Source organism: Myotis myotis, unplaced genomic scaffold (assembly GCF_014108235.1).
Source record: "Myotis myotis isolate mMyoMyo1 unplaced genomic scaffold, mMyoMyo1.p scaffold_m19_p_5, whole genome shotgun sequence".
Taxonomy (NCBI): Eukaryota; Metazoa; Chordata; class Mammalia; order Chiroptera; family Vespertilionidae; genus Myotis; species Myotis myotis.
In genome coordinates, this window is record NW_023416357.1 from 24,989,954 (window position 1) to 25,007,979 (window position 18,026).

The 18,026-nt window shown below is 45.8% G+C and overlaps 1 protein-coding gene across 9 annotated transcripts in view; it reads left to right on the plus strand.

The window, feature by feature from the left end:
- PDZD2 (PDZ domain containing 2) overlaps positions 1-18,026 on the plus strand; it is a 319,250-nt gene that overhangs the window by 152,793 nt on the left and 148,431 nt on the right. The window contains exon 1 of one of the 9 annotated variants that reach the window (XM_036309065.1): positions 1,023-1,574. The exons of 7 other annotated variants lie outside the window; for them this stretch is intronic. The gene's annotated coding sequence lies outside the window, so the exon portion shown is untranslated. One more of the 9 variants, XM_036309062.1, reaches the window with a different exon arrangement.

The following is an 18,026-nucleotide window of genomic DNA, read 5'->3' on the forward strand; positions in this document are numbered from 1 at the left end:
TTGACATGGTTGGCCCTCCCAAGGCTTTTTGGAATTACCCATTCCAATGGCAGTAATGGAACTGGGAAGGAAGCCTTCTTTTGCCAACTCCTTTGTAATTAATTGCTTCGAATTCCATCAGATCTGTCGGTTGCAAAGCTAATGTACTTTCAGGGGCTGCTGGCTGCCCAGGAGGGGGGCCCTTGCTTAGAGGCATAGAGTTGGGGAATGGGACAAGGCAAGATTCTGGTATGAACCCCAAAGAGTGGGGTGAGTGTGTGCACCCGTCCAGGTTCCTGCAGGCTCCGGGCTTCAGTTTGGGCAGAAATGTGTGCATTTCACCACAGGAGGTCTCCTCGCCTCTAGCCCGCCCTGGTAGCTCCAACCTGGACCCCTCCCCGAAGCCAGGTGAAAATGTTTCCAGCCCTAGTCCCTTAATGGTTTGAGGTTTGGCACAGCAATGCTTTCAGTTTTCAACAAGTGTAAAGTAGAAAAATGGAATGAAATACAGTTGCAACAACCTCTTTGCGCAGTGAAATGTGGGGTGATTCCTCCTCTCTCTGCCTGGCCCCCACCCCAGCTTTAAGAAAAGCAAACATTCTTTTCCTGTCTTATTTGTCTTCCCATTAATTTAAAACAGGAAGCCCTCAGTGGGTGTGATGTAAACAATTGAGCCTCATGGGTCGGGCTTCCTCATCAGTTTGCAGCTGGAGAGATGGCTGCACAGCCCAAGCCCGTTCATGCCTCTCCGGGGATGACTTGACTGAACCCCCAGAAGACGGGAGGGGCGCGGAGCCGAGAAGGTATAAAGGAAATGCTTAAGTCGTGCAGTCACCGGCGATTGTAATTCAGCAGCGGTGAATTTGGTTACTCCAGCAGAATCTAACGGGGGATTTCTGGAAAGTTTCCTGACATCCTGCCGATGTGAAGGTTGTGATTCGAGTTTGGGACTCGCCCCACTCTCTGTAAGAACCGTGCTGCTGCCGCCGCGGCGCGTGAAACCGTGCGGTTAAGAAATGAATTGATGCGGGGGGTGGGGGCGGAGCTTCTAGCGGCGGCTGGAAGGAGACCTTGGGACCCGCGAGGGTATCTGGATGGGGCATTTTCTCCTTCAGACCTGCTCCTAGTGACCCCTGGAAGCTCCGAGCACTTGCATCTGCACCCCCAAACCTCCGAGACCCTCCCCGGGGCGGTTTCCTCTTCCACGAGAGGGGAGTGGCTAGGAAGGGTCTGGAATGCTGTGGAGTTTTGACAAGTGAGCAGGGGAGTGACGAGCCGGGCTGGGATTCCGTTACAGCCTTTCCACCGCCTCCCCTACGGGGCCTGCAGCAGGGAGGAGGGGTGCTCCCTCGGGCAGCGGCGGACGGAGCAGCCTCCGAGAATCCTGCAGGAGCCATGGTGCGGGAGGGCAGCCCCGGGGCGCACGGCGGGCCCGCGTCCCGGGCGGAGAGCCCGCCCCGCGCAGGTGATTAGGGTCAGGATCGCCCAGCGCACCCGCCCAGCCCCGAGGATTTACTCCCGCCCGCTGCCCCCGCCCGGGCTCCGCGGAAGGCGTCGGATGGGACACCCCCCCGAAGATGACTTCAAAACTGGAGGTAGGGATCTGCGTAACAAACAGAAACCTCGGGCATGGGCATCCCATCGCGCTGGGGTGCAGATTGAGGCTGGATCCCTAAGTGTGGAAAGTGAGCCACAGCCTCAGAGAAACGCCAGCAGCCAGTCTCCGAGGGCCTCCGCTGTGCATCTCACAGATCACTGACGAGTAAGCGCCTTGTTTTCACTGGGGTTGGCGTGTTTGGAGACGGTTCCCTGGGAGGAGTTGCCGAGCTGGACCGGGTTTGTCAATTACTAGACGAAGGAGGCTCCCCGGGTGTGTGTGAAGGGGGACTCACGGGGCAAGTCTGGAGGGGCCCCAGGGCCACGGTTCTCCAAGACACCCGATGAGAGGTGCTGTTGAAGCCCACGACGGGAATGGGGGGTGGGGGCGCGGTTCCAGGAACCCCGCGTCTGTTTCGGTGCCCTCTCCCCTGCCCCTCAGGTGGCTGGCTAGCAGGGAAGGGGTCTGGGGAAGAGCAGAGCTGCGTCTTCCAGCAGCTGGAACAGTTTATGACCCCTCCGGAGGTCACGAACCCCTTGGAGGAGGGATCTTAGCCCCGGGCTACTAAACAGTGTGCTTGGGCAGCTCCCCCCACCCCCCGCACTGATTCATACAATGTTTCGTTTGTAGTATCCACAAATCAACGATTTTCCAGATGAAAGATGTTTGGTAAGAGAAGGATGCTTTCTGTCATGTTGCTACTCTCTGGTAGGCAGTGAATAAATACAGGGGTGAAATTGAGGGGTGCAAGAGGCAGCCGATCAATGATTCTCATCATTGATGTTTCTCTCTCTACCTCTCCCTTCCTCTTTGAAGCCAATAAAAATATATATTAAAAATAATTTAAAAGAAAGAAAGAGCGATGGCATTACCTCTGTAAATAATATAGGAGTATCTTTAAATACACATAAAAATCCAGTACTTTCTGACTTTGCACTTGGAAATCACTTTGCATATAAGTTGAAAAGTAAGGTACAAGGGGATGGTCCCACCCTTCAGTGTTACTCTGACCATAAAATACTCCCTAATCTGTAGATGTACAGTGGCTCTGTTTTACCCCCTGAGGTGTTAATGAAGTTGAAAAGGTACTGGACCCACCCAGTTAATTGCCTTCAGAATCTCTAGTCCAGGGGTGGGCAACCTTTTTGTGAGTGTGTGCCAAAACCAGCAAAATCTCTGACTCAAAATTCTTCTGCGTGCCAACCCTAATTTTTTGAGAACACGTTATGCCTACTTGATATCTCTTAAGGTGTATGTATGTGAAGAACCTTGAAGAAATAATAAAATTCATTCGAGCGACAAAAACACAGTATATGATGATGAAAAATACATTTATTTTTTAATGTGTACATGTACACTGATAGGCCGACAGAAAACTTTATGACTCCGTTTGATATTATCAGTGGGACTTTTGCTGCTGCATCACTGATGGCAGAGATTTTACATCAGGTTTATATTTCGTGACCTTCAGAGATATGCACGAGCTACTACTTTCATCCATCAGGCTACTTCTATTATGAGACTTAACAAAATTCATCACTGAGAACAAGGATTCACAAGCGTTATGTGGATGAAACCAAAACACTGGTTGGATCTAGGAAGGCAGGGAGAGTTAAGGCAGAGGCATAGAAATTGCTCTTCCCCTCTCTCGTCAATCCATGTCTATGGTCTTTAAGATAACTTGTTATGTAAAATTATTTATCTAAGATGCACCTACACTGAATTTATCTGAAAAATAAAAAAGTCGATATTAAGACAAAAGTTGTAAATGGAAGATTATAAGAGAGGATTTCGCATGCCAGCAAAAGTTACTGGCGTGCCATGTTTGGCATGTGTGCCAGGGGTTGCCCACCCCTGCTCTAGTCAAAGCCCTTGCTTCCAGGGTGTAGCCCTGAGGTAGGGTGGGCTTTGAAAAAAGAAAGGAAAAAAGTCTGCTTGGCCAGCATGGCTCAATGGTTGAACCTTCACCAATGAACCAGGAGGTCATGGTTCAATTCCCAGGCAGGGCACATGTCTAGGCTGCAGGCTCCATCCCCTCTGTGGGGCATGCAGGAGACAGTCGATCAGTTATACTCTCTCATCATTAATGTTTCTTTCTCTCTCTCCCTCTCCCTTTCTGTCTGAAATCAATAAAAAAAAAAAAATTTTTTTTTAAAGAATAAATAAAAGAAAGAAAAAAGTTCTCAGAGTGGGCCACACATGGAAGAAGCAAATAGGATGTACCAAGGAAGGTGACTGGGGAACCCATGTGGACTCAGGATTTCAGGCTTGGTGGGGCTTTCAGCCTTGAGCTGTGTGAGCCTGCACTGCTGGGTTAATGGAGGAGACAGAGCCAACCTCTCCCTAATCTAGAGTGAAAGGAAGACAGTGGAAAGAGCAAGGAACATTTCCCAAAACTGCTTGCCTGCTTGTCTTCTCACCCCATAAATTGTCCATGCCTGGCATGGAGCTTCCTTTTATCCTGTTCCTACTGATCTCTGTAACTCCGTGCAGGTCCCACTTAGGAACTCTTTCCTTGAAGGGAAATAGTGACCCATTATGGCCTGTTTCCTGGGACATGGCGTTCTCACCTGCTCTGCCACGTGCTCAGCCCTGCTGTTGTTTTTTAAATTGATTTTTAATTAAAGTTGGCATACAATATTAGTTTCAGGGGTACACCATAGTGATTAGACATTTATATTCCTTATGAATATAGTACACTCACCTGGCACCATGCATAGCTATTACAGTATTAATGACTATATTCCTTATGCTGTACTTGACATCCTCGTGACTTTTTATAATTGGCAATTTGTACTTCTTAATCCCCTTCACCTTTTTTGCCCATCCCCCAAACCCTTCCCATCTGGTGACCGTCAATTTGTTCTCTGTATCTATGAGATTGTTTCTGTTTTGTTTTGTTTGTTCGTTTTATTTTGTTTGCTTTAGATTACACATATAAGTGAAATCATATGGTATTTGTTTTTCTCTGTCTGACTTACTTAACTTAGCATAATACCCTCTAGGTCCATCCATGCTGTCGCAAATCAGTTCCTACCTTCTTCAACCCTTTCATTGCCCAGAGGGTTCACCAAGTACCTTTGCTGACTTCTGGAAGTGGGTTCTCCAGGACACTACTCAGGGACCTCTTCTGACCCTTGTTTGGGTTCTCATTCTGGAATCTGACTCATAGCCTGAGCTTCCCTTCCTTCTTTATCAAAACTATACACAGTACGTCATTGAAATATCAGATAGTACCACCAGGCTTATAAGTGGAAACATCAATCACTAGCCTCACCAACCTCAGCTGCTATGCTCCAGAGACAACTACTTTAAAATCTTCACACATGTTTCCATGTGCTTCCTGGTTCTTCCTGCCCCCCAGGCCCTCGGCCTGCTGCTCTCCCTGGGTTTGCTGCTCATGAGGCCTGATGGACAGCGTCATCCTGTCTCATCATCGTCATCCCTGAGATTCAGGTTGTCTCTTCTCAGGTGGCATCCCCTGTTTTCTACACCCCTTATTTTCCTCTTTATTTGTTTCTTCCTCTTTCTTTGTTTCTTCCTCTTTCTTTGCTTTCTCTCTCTCTCTCTCTCTCTCTCTCTCTCTCTCTCTCTCTCTCTCTCTCTCTCTCTCATCTTTTCAAGTCTTATCGTTTGAAAGGGTGGTAACTCTACATGGGAAATCCCTTTCCCTCAGAGTTTGGAAAGCACTGCTCTTCCAGGGTCAGCATTGCTGTTGAGATGTCAGACATCATTCTAATTCCTGCTGCTTTCAAATACAGTTATTTCCCCCTCTCTGAATCCTTGTCCTTTATCCTGCCCTTTCTCTCTGTAATGAGATTTCATTTTAATGCACCTTGCTGTGTCTTTCTTCATTCATTTTACTTGGCGTTCAGTGAACCTTCTCAATCTGGAAACTCAGACCAGGTTTTTGGAATGAAAAATTTCTTCTTCTCTTCTGGAACACCTGTTAAATTAGAAGGGGGGGGCCTCTTGGATGGAATCTCTAATTTTCTTTTTTTCTTAGTCTGTCCCCTTTTTAAGAAAAAATGTTCACTTCCTGGGAAATTTCCCCCTTTTTTTTTGTTTTGAAATTTCCTCATTTTACCTTCCAACCATATGTCTACTATCAAATTTCTAATTGTCAAAAACTCTTGAAAAATCTCTGAAGTGTTCTTTGTATAACATCCTGTCCTCCGTTTCCAGCTGAAAAGATTGCCAGCCTCCGTGGAGCGCAGTGACTGCTTCTCTGAAGCATCCCTCCACTCCCCGCGTGGGTTCTCGTCCTGATTCCTTCTTAGTATTTTTGTTTTGCTTTTGTTTTTAAATCTTGAATGTTAAAGTCTCTCCTCAAATGTCTGCTGACCCTGGCCTGGTCCCTGGAAAGCTAACAGGAAGGTCTGCATGCACGCATGGGGCTTGTGCCCGGGAATAGTTCCTCCTTACCAAGAACAACACCAGAACAGGGTTTCAGAATCCGGAGCAATGCCTGGCACCCCGGGAACTTTGCACGTGTATTTGCTGAGTAACAGAATGAATGGCGCACGATCTTTCTAGGGCCCACGCAGTAGAGAGCATTAAAAGCTCCCCAGGTGATTCGAATGTGCAGCTGGCCCGGGTACCTCTGCTGCAGGGTTATCCTGCTGAGAGCTTTTCCTGGAGGGCTCCCACCTGTGGGTGGAAGGGCTTTCCTTTCAGGAGAAACTGACCCGGGGAAGAGAAATCCTCACACTGAGGGGACTCCCTGGGCTGCGGGGATCTGCGAGCCAGATGCGGGAATGAGGCCAGGAGTCCATTTGGTACTGAGACTTTCTCCTATTCCCCTTTGTAAAGCTGCACCGGGTCCCTCAGCCACACGTGGTGTCTCTGCGTCAGCAGAGCAAACAGGTTGCAGAATGCAGGCAGCCGCTTTGGTGCTAGGATTGAGAGAGGAGGGGGCCGAGGGGTGTGACAGCTTCAAGTGCAGACTTTCAGCCAGTCCTCCTGCTTTCGGGGGCCCCTCTACCCCCCAGTGCCCGTGTCCCCAATTCCGGAGGCTCTCTGGAGCGCTGTGGTATGAGTCCCAGCCTGCTTCCCGGCTTCCCGCACTGCTGGGCTGGGTTTCAGCTTTCTCTCATCTGCTAAGTCAGTTACCACTGGTTTGACTACTTGCCAGCTTCCAAAATGTTGTTGCAATCATAGTTTCTTCTGTTCTCTTTGAGAGTTGAGCAAACCCTTCCCCCACACTTTAAAACTTTCCTTTACTCTCATTCCATCCTGGGTATTGGTGACTGAGTCTTCCTGCCTGGTGCCCCCAACTCGCCCTCCTCTCAGTTCTTCTGTGTTTACACCCCTGCAAGTGTCCTCTTTGGGGCAGAAATGCCAATGGGCCGGGTTGTATTGTCACATCAGCGGAAAGTCGTTACAAGTGTCCCCAGGGTGTGAATAGAGTGGCTATTGGACGTGTATACGAGGTATGTTGATGCCTTCTCCATCTGGTCATTAGTTATGCTTCTTTGTATGTGTGGGGTATCGGGCAGAGGCGTTTCTGAATGTGTTTGGTGCTTCGCTATCAGAATGCTATCTGTGAGAATAACAGTGCAGCACGTTGACGTCATTGAAATCTGTTCACCTTCATTTCTTTGGTCCCCACCCGAAGCCCATCAGGTGCTTCCGTGCTGCTGTGGCCTCAGAAGTATCCGTTCCCTGAGATGATTAGCCCACTCGGATCTGGTGCCTCCATCCCACACCCCAGAGACAAGTGTAGGAAAGTGTGTGAGCCAAGTCTGGGCAATGAGGTGTGAAGGAAAGTCTCCTGTGGAGCTTCTAAGGAAGGTTTGCTCATTACTGAGAAAAAGACACAAAAAAGAAATGACTCCATTGCTTCCTTGGCCCATTGCCATGGGGAACAGCTTAGCAGTACTTGCCTCCTGCCTTAGGGTGAAGCCAGCTTGGGGTGGGGGGTTGCTCAGCAGCCCATCCGGTAGCTGGGACACGTGGCTGGAGCCCTACCCTTCCTCGGCACTTCCCACCCCAGGAGGTGATTAATTTCCTCCCAGTTCAGCCATTTTGAATCAGGGTTTGGTGTCATTTCCTACCAAACTGATACAGGTGGGTGTTTATTAATGCCCTGTTTCATTCCCAAAGAGAGTGAAGGCAGACCATGGGCTCACCTTACAGAAGTTCTGAGCTGCCTGGTTCCTCGTTCCTCCCTACTCTGCCTATTTTCCAGGCAGGTGAAAGTAATTTTATTCTTCCAACTTCAAAAGAAGACATTGAGCTGGGAAAAGGGGATTCCTTTCTTTGTTCCATCCCAGTGAGAGAACATCCCGGGTGGTCACAAAAATGAAGATGGTTCTTAACATGCGAGCGCTATGAAGAAACCTGCATTCCAGCCTGTGAAAAGCCAAGTGCTGGCTCTCTCTCACGCCTGTGATTGTGCAGGCTGGCCAGTCTGCCTGCACACTCGGGATTGTTTCCGCCATGGTCCCCCCCCTTTGTCCTGGTGCATCCTAGCCTTTGGGGAAGCTTTGAAGATGAAATAAACTCCGGAAGGGCTCCGTGGTGTCAGGAAGACCGGATGCAGGAGAAAGGAGTCTGTCCATTCCTGTTTTCCCCAGGTGAACTCACTCAGCAATGACACACTCTTTTTATGAATGGGAAGGCCTCCTAATTTCTTCCATTCCCAATAAAATGTTAGCCTGAAGGGAAGCCCTTGATTGCACTTAGCATCATACCATCGTTTTCCTGTTTGTATCTGTAACCCAAGACGGTAAGGACGGGCACTTCAAATTGTAACATAGCTTCGATTTATTGAGCACTTACTACTTGCCAGGTTTAAGCTCCACATGTCTGAGTTTATCTCACCCTCATAATGATCCTGGGAAGAAGGTGCTCTTGTTATCTCTGTCTGATGATGGCAATCACGTGAGGCACACAGGATTTGGGAACTTCCTCAAGGTTGTCCATCTTTGCAGTGGCAGAGCGAAGATTCCAATGCTGGCAGTCTGGTTCAGAAGCCCATTCTGTGCTGTATGACATGTATGCCATGTAATTCATCATCATAGCTTGGACTCCCTTCCACCATCTGTAGTATACAATAGAGATTCACATGCTACTGTGAATGAATAAACACAGGGATTTTTCATGTCATTACAGACTCATTAATTTTAATGGCAGTGTATTTCCTCATTGAGTTAAAGAACCATAATTTGTGTGACTATTTCCCTAGGATTGGACATGTAAGTAGTATGGGCTAGTCTAGCTGAGACTGGGACGGCCTGGAGAAACCTCACATATGTGGTCGCTATTTGGGGGATGCCCATGAGATATTTTTATAACTCTCCTCCATCCCCTTCTCTGCCATCGCTGGGCCCATCCTTAAGGGCCATGCTAACCCTCATCCAGTTTCAGGTTCCCGTTGCCATCAGTAGAACTCTTAAAAACAGATGGCGTTATGAAGGCTTTACTACTTTTGGAACTTTTTCCAAGGGTCCCTGTTAAAGGTTAAGCATTAGTTGGCCAGCAATTGCCGTCTGAAATGCGGATCCCTGGAATGTCGCCTGCCAAGTGCCATTTTCCAGGTGGTTTCTCATAACATGGCATTTTGCACTTTTGCATCCAGAGATAATATATCTGACTCTTTGATTTGTTATTTAAGACTTTTGGCTGACCTCTGGGATTCTTGTCTTAATTGACAATTGATAGAAAATATAAATGGAAAAATGTGTTAGTGTGCAAAGTTTGGAGTTTGTTTTACCTTTGGAAATTGGGGATAGAGGATTAAGGAAAACTCTTATGAGACCATTTTGTCTGGCCAGCGGTTGTCTTAGTGGTTTCACTTGTTAGGCCCTATGTCAACAAACACACCATGCCTCGAACAATATGATCATTCTGTAGAAGTTATTTGCAGTTCAAGAAGTTTCCACTTTTGTAGATTAAATTATCTGGGATATGCTAGATGACCTTGATATTTAAATTTTGATTAATCCTATGGTCAAAAACAACACACAAAAAGAAACACCCAACAACAACACAAAACCCTTTTGTGGAACAAATAATCTTTTTTGAAAAGTCAAAGACATGCTTGTTCTAAATACATCTCTAATGTATATACATGTATGTGTAATTTAAAGTGTGGGTGTGGGTGTGCTTTCCTCCTTCCTCCTCCTACTCCCCAATTTGTCCTCTTCCTTCTCTGTACTAGGAGACCGACTTCTGCGAACAACAACATCTGGCCTCCCTTTGTCCTGGTTGTGGTTGGCTTCAGCCAATGGGCGGCACAGGCCGGTCACAAGGCAGGAGACAGTGTTGGAGCATTTACCCCCTCTCCACTGTCCCCGGAACCTGCGAAGGTTCTGACCAGAACTGATTTCTTCTAAGCTCCCTTTCGTGGCTCCCACTCGCACTGCCTCCTCCCCTGGCCTTTCAGACCTGGTGGAAGTACTACTTTCCGGTCCCCTGGGTGCTTCATCCTACCTGCACCTCTGGGAATAGTCCCTGCAGAAAACTCTCAGTTCAGCCCTTTTGAGTGTGCCCCTGTTTCCTGCTGGGACCCAGGTTGGAGTTGTGTGGATCCATCTCTTCTTCATATAAAATCTTGATGGTCGTGTCTGGCTCGGAAAGGCCAGTTCCGTATCCTTTAGTACATCTGCATTCGAATTATGTCTCGTCCTGTCGGAGAGTTGTCATCATATGCTTACGTCTTTTGTCTTTCCTATTGGATTACTAGCCTTGGGAGGCAGGGGTGTGGATTATTCTGCCCTCTCCCTACAACATCTAGTACAAGGGTACCCCGGAGATATTGCAGGTTTGGTTCCAGACCAGTAATCTATTCGCAGTAAAGCAAATATCCCCATAAAGCAAGTCACATGAAGCTTTTGGTTTCCAGGTGCTCTGTACACTAACTGTATGTTTACACTATACTGTTGTCTGTTAAGTGTATAATAAATAGTATTATGTCAAAGAACAATGTAAAGACCTTAAAAATATTTTATTGCTGAAAGATGCTAACCATCACCTGAGCCTTCAGCAGCTTGTAATCTATTTGCTGGTCGAGGGTCTTCAATTTGTAAAAAAAGACAATATCAGAGAAGCGCAATAAAATGAGGTATGCCTGTACATTGCTTTGCATACAGAGGTACAGCCATTCGCAACTCTTGAGGTCAGATAATAACGTAAAATTAGGAGGGCACGTGTATATGTGGAATATATGTGGGTATGATATATTTGTGATTGGATTTTTTAAAAATAATCTTTATTTGTATCCTTATCAGCATAGGTTCATTAATTTAAGCAGTAAACAATTACCAAATGCCAGTTACACAATATGCTAGGTGTTCGCATTAACGATTTTTCAGAATCTGTAAACTGTGTTTATTAAGAACTGAAATAATAGAATTTTCAAGCTAGAAGGAATCTTGGAGCGTGTCTAATTGAGATTCATCATTTAGGTGCTGCTCCGACAGAAAGGTTCGCTGCTCTGTCCTGCAAAGGTAGTAGGTGGTATGAATGATGCCAGACTTGGTGCCCTGACTCTCTGCTTAGGGGTCCTTTCCCCACCTCCCTCATGTTGCACTGGTTGGTTGTCTCATAGGTGCTTTCTGGTGAAACTAACCTCCACGAGGTATCCTTTAGGTCCTAAAGTTTAGGAAACCTCTCTGTTGCCCCTTATTGCTTCCCTCTGTGTTGCAAATGCAAACCAGATAGTCATGCTCTGAGCTCATAAAAGTTCCTAATAGGATGCAGACGGTGGATTCTAACCCCGGCTCCAACATGAGCCCCACGTGTTGATTGCTGATGGGGGATGACTTGACCAACCCACCCACAGCCACTCTTGGACCTCTCCCTTCACCATCTTTAAACTTGGAGCAACGGTGTATGTGGGTGTGTGAGGGGTTGGGTTGGGTTGGGTGAGTTAGTTAACTAAGTGCTGCAGTTACGGGAGCCAGTCTCGAGCCTCTTCTGCAGAGGTGTGATCTCCAGGTCAGGTCGATCTCCAAGTGTGCTTGCAGACTCGCCCGGGGGGGTGTACGATGGTCACTGCTCCTGTGACCATGGCCCTGCATGAGTTCATTTAGCACAGGGACCCGAGGACAGGTGTTCCCTACAAAACCAAAAACCTTTGGCTCCTCTAAGCCACAGCTTCACGTTGGTTTGAGATGGACAAGAAAAAGCCTTTTCTTAGTGAACGGAAGCAGAGCCGATTGGCCCAGGTCTGCACGTGATAATGTGAATGTCAGTAATTAGTATTCCTCAGCTGGGGCCGGGGGTGGTGATGAATTGTTACCCTCACCTCTAAGACTTAGGTTCAGGAAGACTAGGGAATGAGAAAGGGAGATAGTATCTTTATTGAGGGCCTGCTGTTTGTCAGGCTTGGTGCTAGGAGCTTAACTAAAGGTACTCACACCCAGACAGCTACATGTTATGTCCATTTTACTAGAACTGGAAACTGAGGCTCAGAAGGGCTGTGATATACCCAGAATGGCATAGCTGGTATAAGGGGGTAGAGCACATTCTCAGTTCTGTCTGACTCCACAAACAAACCTTGTCAATGAAGTAATGACGTTCCAAACTCAACTGGTTCACATTCTTGCCATGAATGACTCCAGGGAAAGTTAACTAGCTTCTCTGCCTTGGTTTTCTCAACTGTAAAATGGGAATATAGTGTGTCACTCCCTCATAGGGCAGTGGTGAGGACTGAGATATTGCATGTAAAGTCCTCCTCAAGGTGCTGGGCACATAAGCCCTTAATGATATTTAGCTCCTGGACCCTGAGAGCTGGGTTTGCTGCTGCTCCTTTCTGGCTGTGCTTTGTCAACTGGTAATTTCTTTAGGTTGTTGTTCTTAGTCACAAAATAAGGGTTGGATTAAAGCCCAGTCTTCTTTTCTTTTTTTAAAAAATTAATTTATCGTTTGATTTTAGAGAGTGTAAGGGAGAGAGAAAGAGAAAGAAACATCGATTTGTTGGTCTACTTATTCATGCATTCATTGATTGATCTTTGCATGTGCCCTGACCGGGGATCAAACCCACAATCTTGGTGTATCAGGATGATGCTCTAACCAACTGAGCTACCTGGCCAGGGCAAAGGTTAAGTCTTTTTAATGGAGGAAAACCCAAGGAGAAAGTCCCATTCCCATCTTTCATGTGAGAACTGTCACCCTTTCACAAGTGCTGGGTGTGTGTGTGTTACTTTAGGACATAACCCATTCAGGTCTGCTGGTGAGAATCCAGACTTGGGCAGCTGCCCTGGAGGTAGCTTTTCTGAATGCAGCCCAGTTCCAGCAACATTCCCTCAGTTCCTGCCGCTTGCTTTTCCTCTCTCATGACTCACTGTCCCTGTTGTAAAGGCAAGCTCTGTTTATTGTTTTCGTTTTCATTATAGACAATACTCTCAAAGTACTCTTTCACTTGTGGCACTTCTGGTCACCAAGCGTGCGTGCTGGGGGAGGTTTCCACCCCAAACAATTGTGGGACACCAGCTGGGTGTGCGCCAGTTCAGTTCGGTCCAGACACTGCCTGCCTGGAGGAGGTCAGATCCCACAGGTGAGGCTCAGTCCCACAAGACCGCCCGCCCCCCGCCCTCCAACACACTTCAGATGCCCATCAAAATCCAAGTGTCACCTCTACTTCTGACTGACTGGCTGTAAATAGGTTCCCATGACTCCTCCTGTTAATGAATAGGATTGTTAATCAGTTTCAATTAATTTGCTAGAGCAGCTCACAGAGCTCAGTAAAACAATTTACTTACTAGATTACTGGTTTATTATGAAAGGATACAACTCAAGAACAGCCAGATGGCAGGTGCATGGGGCAAGGTGTGGGGGGAGGGGTACAGCATCACCGTGTGTTCACCAACCCGGAGGCTTTCCCCTTAGCTGCGGCTGATTAAATCATCGGCCCCCCTTGGTGATGGGGCTCCCTCTCCAGCCCCTCTCCCCTTCCTGGAGGTCCAGGGCTGGGATTAAAAGTTCCACCCTCTACTTGTGCCTGGGTTCCCTGGCAACTAGCTCCCCTCCTTAAGGCTTTTCCAGAAAGTCACCACCTTATCATAAACTCAGATGTGATTGAATAACCAAAAAAATACCCATTTCACCTTTATTCCTCTGGAGCTGTTTCTGGAACTAAATATTATAAGATGCCCTATGGCTCTTCTAGAGGGAATTACAGGATTTAGGAGGTCTGTGCCAGAAGCAGTAGACAAAGACCAAATATGTATTTCTTATTGTAAATCACAGCATCACACTGTGGGTGTGTATTCATCCTTATCCCCCTCCCCCCCTTTCCGCAATAGGTAAGGCCTCAGGGAAACTCCCTTTTTCAGAACGTTCCAGAAAACTCCCTGTCTGCCCCCTGCACCTCCCTGGCTACTTTTGCAGTGGCAGTGCCCAGCAGTGCAGAGCTGAGCTCAGAACCTTGTTGCTAGGGCATCTTTGGGAAGAGGGAGGGCGAGTTGCACCCTCTCCAGAAGCTGGGCTGGGATCTGGGGGACCTCCCTATGGCAGATGCTCTCCTGCCATCACTACAGGCACCACCTCCCAGCAGCGTAAATTATTTTTAGAAGAAGAAGGAAGGCATACAAGACAGAAAGCCAGGGCCTGGCTCGTATGGCAGCACCCATCTGTCCTGTGGCAGAGGCACCTGTTTCTGGGGCCTCTAGACCCAACGTTTTGGATTCCCCTGGAGTCCCCAACTCTACCCTGAGAAAGTCCACTTGTCATTAAGTATCGAGTTGCCATGGCGACCTGCTGAGGAAAAAAGGCAGATGAGGGGGAAATGAAGTTACACAGCTTACCTCAAATGCCCAAATAAACAAAGTTATAAACAAAGCCTCCCACTGCCCCCCCTCCCAAAAAAAACCCAGATATCAGAAATGAGGAAGTCGCCTCATGCTGTGAGAGGACCTCACAATTATTTTATTTTGAACCTCCAAGTATTACTTAGGGAACACATTAGCCCGAAAGGACCTTAGTCAGGCCTGGTTTTGGATGTGTATAGAGGTCAACTGAGGAAATTGTATTTAAAAAAAAAAAGGTTAAAAAAATTTAGTAATATTCCTGGGTGTCTGACCTCATAGTTGTAAGTGTTGGATTTCTTTATAAACAAGTCTTTTAAAGACGGTTTAAAAATGGAACAAGTTAAGGACTTTATCCAACTAACTAAAGTAGAAGTGAAGAGGATATGTTCTGGAAAACTCAAAATATACCCATAATCCCCGGAGCAGGTGTAAAAGTGCCAGCGCCGCTGAGGACTTGGCAATAAATGTTTTCCCAAGTCAGGGGTGGGAGGCAGCAAGAAACACTTCGAAGTTAGCATTCACTTACATTCACTTACATGGCGTTTACATAATATTTGTGCACATACAAGTATGTATATTGCCATATTAATATCTTAAATAGCTTAAGGTAAATATTTCAAATTTACATTTTTAGTATCTTACATGGAAAGTTTGCATCTAAGGATATAGATTCTTTCATTTACATCATTTAAATGTATCTAACCAAATTCCCCCCAATCTTTTCAGCTCTCTCTGATTGGGGTAGTCAGGGGTCACTTATACTTGAGGTCACCGGGTGATCCAGCTGAGATGTCCTTTGCCCACCTCTAACTCTATAGAAAATGCAAACTGATGTCAAGAAGTATTTATACAATGAATGCTGGAATCATTGCTTCAGTAACTCCACTTTTGTTTCTCACTTGAACTTTCTGGTTTGCAAGGGCCAAACCAAAAGTAAAATGAACCGAAATGCAAGACATTCAAGTGACTCAAATATATTTTCTCTACCATCAGGAAGGGATTTAAACTGACATGTAGATCTTATATTTAGGGGTCCTTACATCCGGATGTACGGGCATGAGGAGGTGGCATGAGCAGAGTAAGAGCAGTGTGGGCTCTTGTGCCAAGTGGAGCCCTTGACCCTGCTGATAGGGTCGGGAGAAGCAGTCTGTGGAGCACCATCCATCCCGGGCAGCCCATCAACTTGTGGTTTTGGTGAAGTAAACAAGGAGAATTTCTCTCAGGAAAAATCACAGGCACAGGAGGCCAGGCCTCACTCCTCTGGCCCTGCTCCACCCTCCACATGGGAGTGTGGATGTGTGCCCTCCCCACACAGCATCTGGACAACAAGTAATCATAGGCCAATAGGGAAATTTCCTCTCAGAAAAACACATACATCCCCAACACGAAGCCACCAGCCAAAGAACTTGATCTTCCCAGGATATATATTTTCCTAGAAAAGAAACACAATCTGTGTGTCAGTGCTAACGGGCCTATCATTGTCCCCTTCCTCCCCCAAAGCATGCTTTTCTATCCTTTCAAATGTAAAAATTCTTCACCATTTTAGTTGTTGAGAAATCATGGCTATCCCAAAACTTGCAACACTGGTATTGGTCAGGGTTCTCCAGAGAAACAGAATGGAGGGGAGATATATATGTATTTGGAGGTGTGTGTGTGTGGGGGGGGGGGGGGGAGGGGGTTTATTTTAAGAAATTGGCTCACACAGTTGTGGGGTAGCAAGTCCGACATCTGTAATTTAGGAAGGCTGGAAATTCAGACAGGGTTTCTATGTTGCCCTCCTAAGGACAACTCCTTCTTTAGGAAACCTCAGTCAGTTTTCTCTTATGGCCTCACCTGATTGGCTGAGGCCCACCCACATTATGGAGAGTCATCTTCACAAAAAGTCTGCTGATTTAAATGTTAATCACATCGAAGATGACCTTCACAGCACCATCTAGACTGGGTGTTAAAACATCTAGGCACCAGAGTGTAGCCAAGTTGACACATAAATTAACCATCACAGTTAGGATCCGTAACTGCATTTATTTGTCTTCACTGTTTATATTCTGTGTTTTTGAAGTAAATAACATTATAGATAAAAAATTACTCTGAGCTCTGTTGGTCCCAGTGCACCACAGTTTGGGGTTCGATCCCCAGTCAGGGCCTATACAAGAATTGACCAATGAATGCATAAATAAGTGGAACAACAAATCGGTATTTCTCTCTTTCTCTTTCATGAATAAATAAAAGAAAGAAAAAGAAAAAAACCCTCTCTGGGCTGATAAGAAAGTTAACAAAGAAATTCTAGATTTAATATTTGAATATTGAGAATTCTTTCTTTAAAAACATAAAATATATAGAAAATACAAAAATAATCTAACAAACATTTATATTCCTGCCACTCAGAATTAATAGCCATTAGTGTTTTTCCATTTTAGGTTTTGTTTAAACCAAAAAAAAAATAATTAGTCCTAACTAAAGTTCCCTTCAGCCCCTCTCCCTCTCACTCCAGTTTGGTGCATATCCTTCCAGACTAAGTGCTGGATGTTAAATACTCTCATCTATTTAGAGATAAAGATATGCATCATGTGTGTGTTTTAATTGGCATAAATGATATCATATTGCCTCTTACATTTTATACTCTACATTTTTTTACTTTTTGAGAAAAATTGTGGAGCATAACAAATGTTAATGGAGTCATTTTAACTGTCTTTTTGTCTTAAGAAAATTCTCTCTCCTGTATTTTTCTTCCACTAATTGTTCATGGTTAGGTGTTTTTTGCATTTATGTAGAAAACACGTAATTTGATCTTTACCTCATTTAGAAGCGAAAACCAAATTAAAATGGGTTAAAAATAAATTTCAAATGGATTGCAGACCTGGCCCAGTGATTAGATTGCCCTTGCCCCGGAGTATCATATAGACCCCAAAAATAGATGGGCTGGTTTCAGGGCTCTTTATTCCATTCTGATCATTTATCTAGTCCTACATCAGTATCACACTGTCTGAACTACCATGGTGTTCTAATATCTGATCAGGTGAGTCCATCCTCTGTACTTCTTATTGAAAGTTGTCTTGGTTATTATTCTTAGTCCTATATTCTCCCATATAAGTATTAGAACTTTGTTCAAGTTTTCCAGAATTCTTGAAAAGATCTTTTTGAAACTTCCCTAAAGTTGTTGATGAATTGGGAAATGCTGACAGCTTTAAAATGTTGTGTTCTCCTGTCCATAAACAAGCTTCGTCACTCCATTATTCCAAACCTTTTGTGTCCTTCCATGTTGCTTTGTAATATCTTGGCGATGCTGCTTTTAGACTTTTGCCTCTCTCTGTACGTGGTTCCTGCTGTTGAAGGAATACTACTGATCTTTGACTTTGGATTTTGGTTTCCAGCAATTTGCAACATCCTCCTATTAATCCTAATTGTTTGGAGGTTTGTCTTGATAATTAAATGTAAAATACTGACTGCAGGTCTTCACTATGTTTTGAATTATAAACTGTTAAATTACATTGTCATCCACCATTGCACAGTGTGCCCTGAGTGTAATGGAGTGCAGAGGGCGTTGACTCGAGTTGGGCTGTGTGCCAGGGGAGATAAAGACGAAAACAGACAGTGGGGCACCAGTTCTGGGTGGTGGCTAGGTATGGCCTCAAATTCATTTCTTACAAACTTTCAGTGTATAAGCAGACCATTGGTTTCTGATGCCAGCCTGTCCA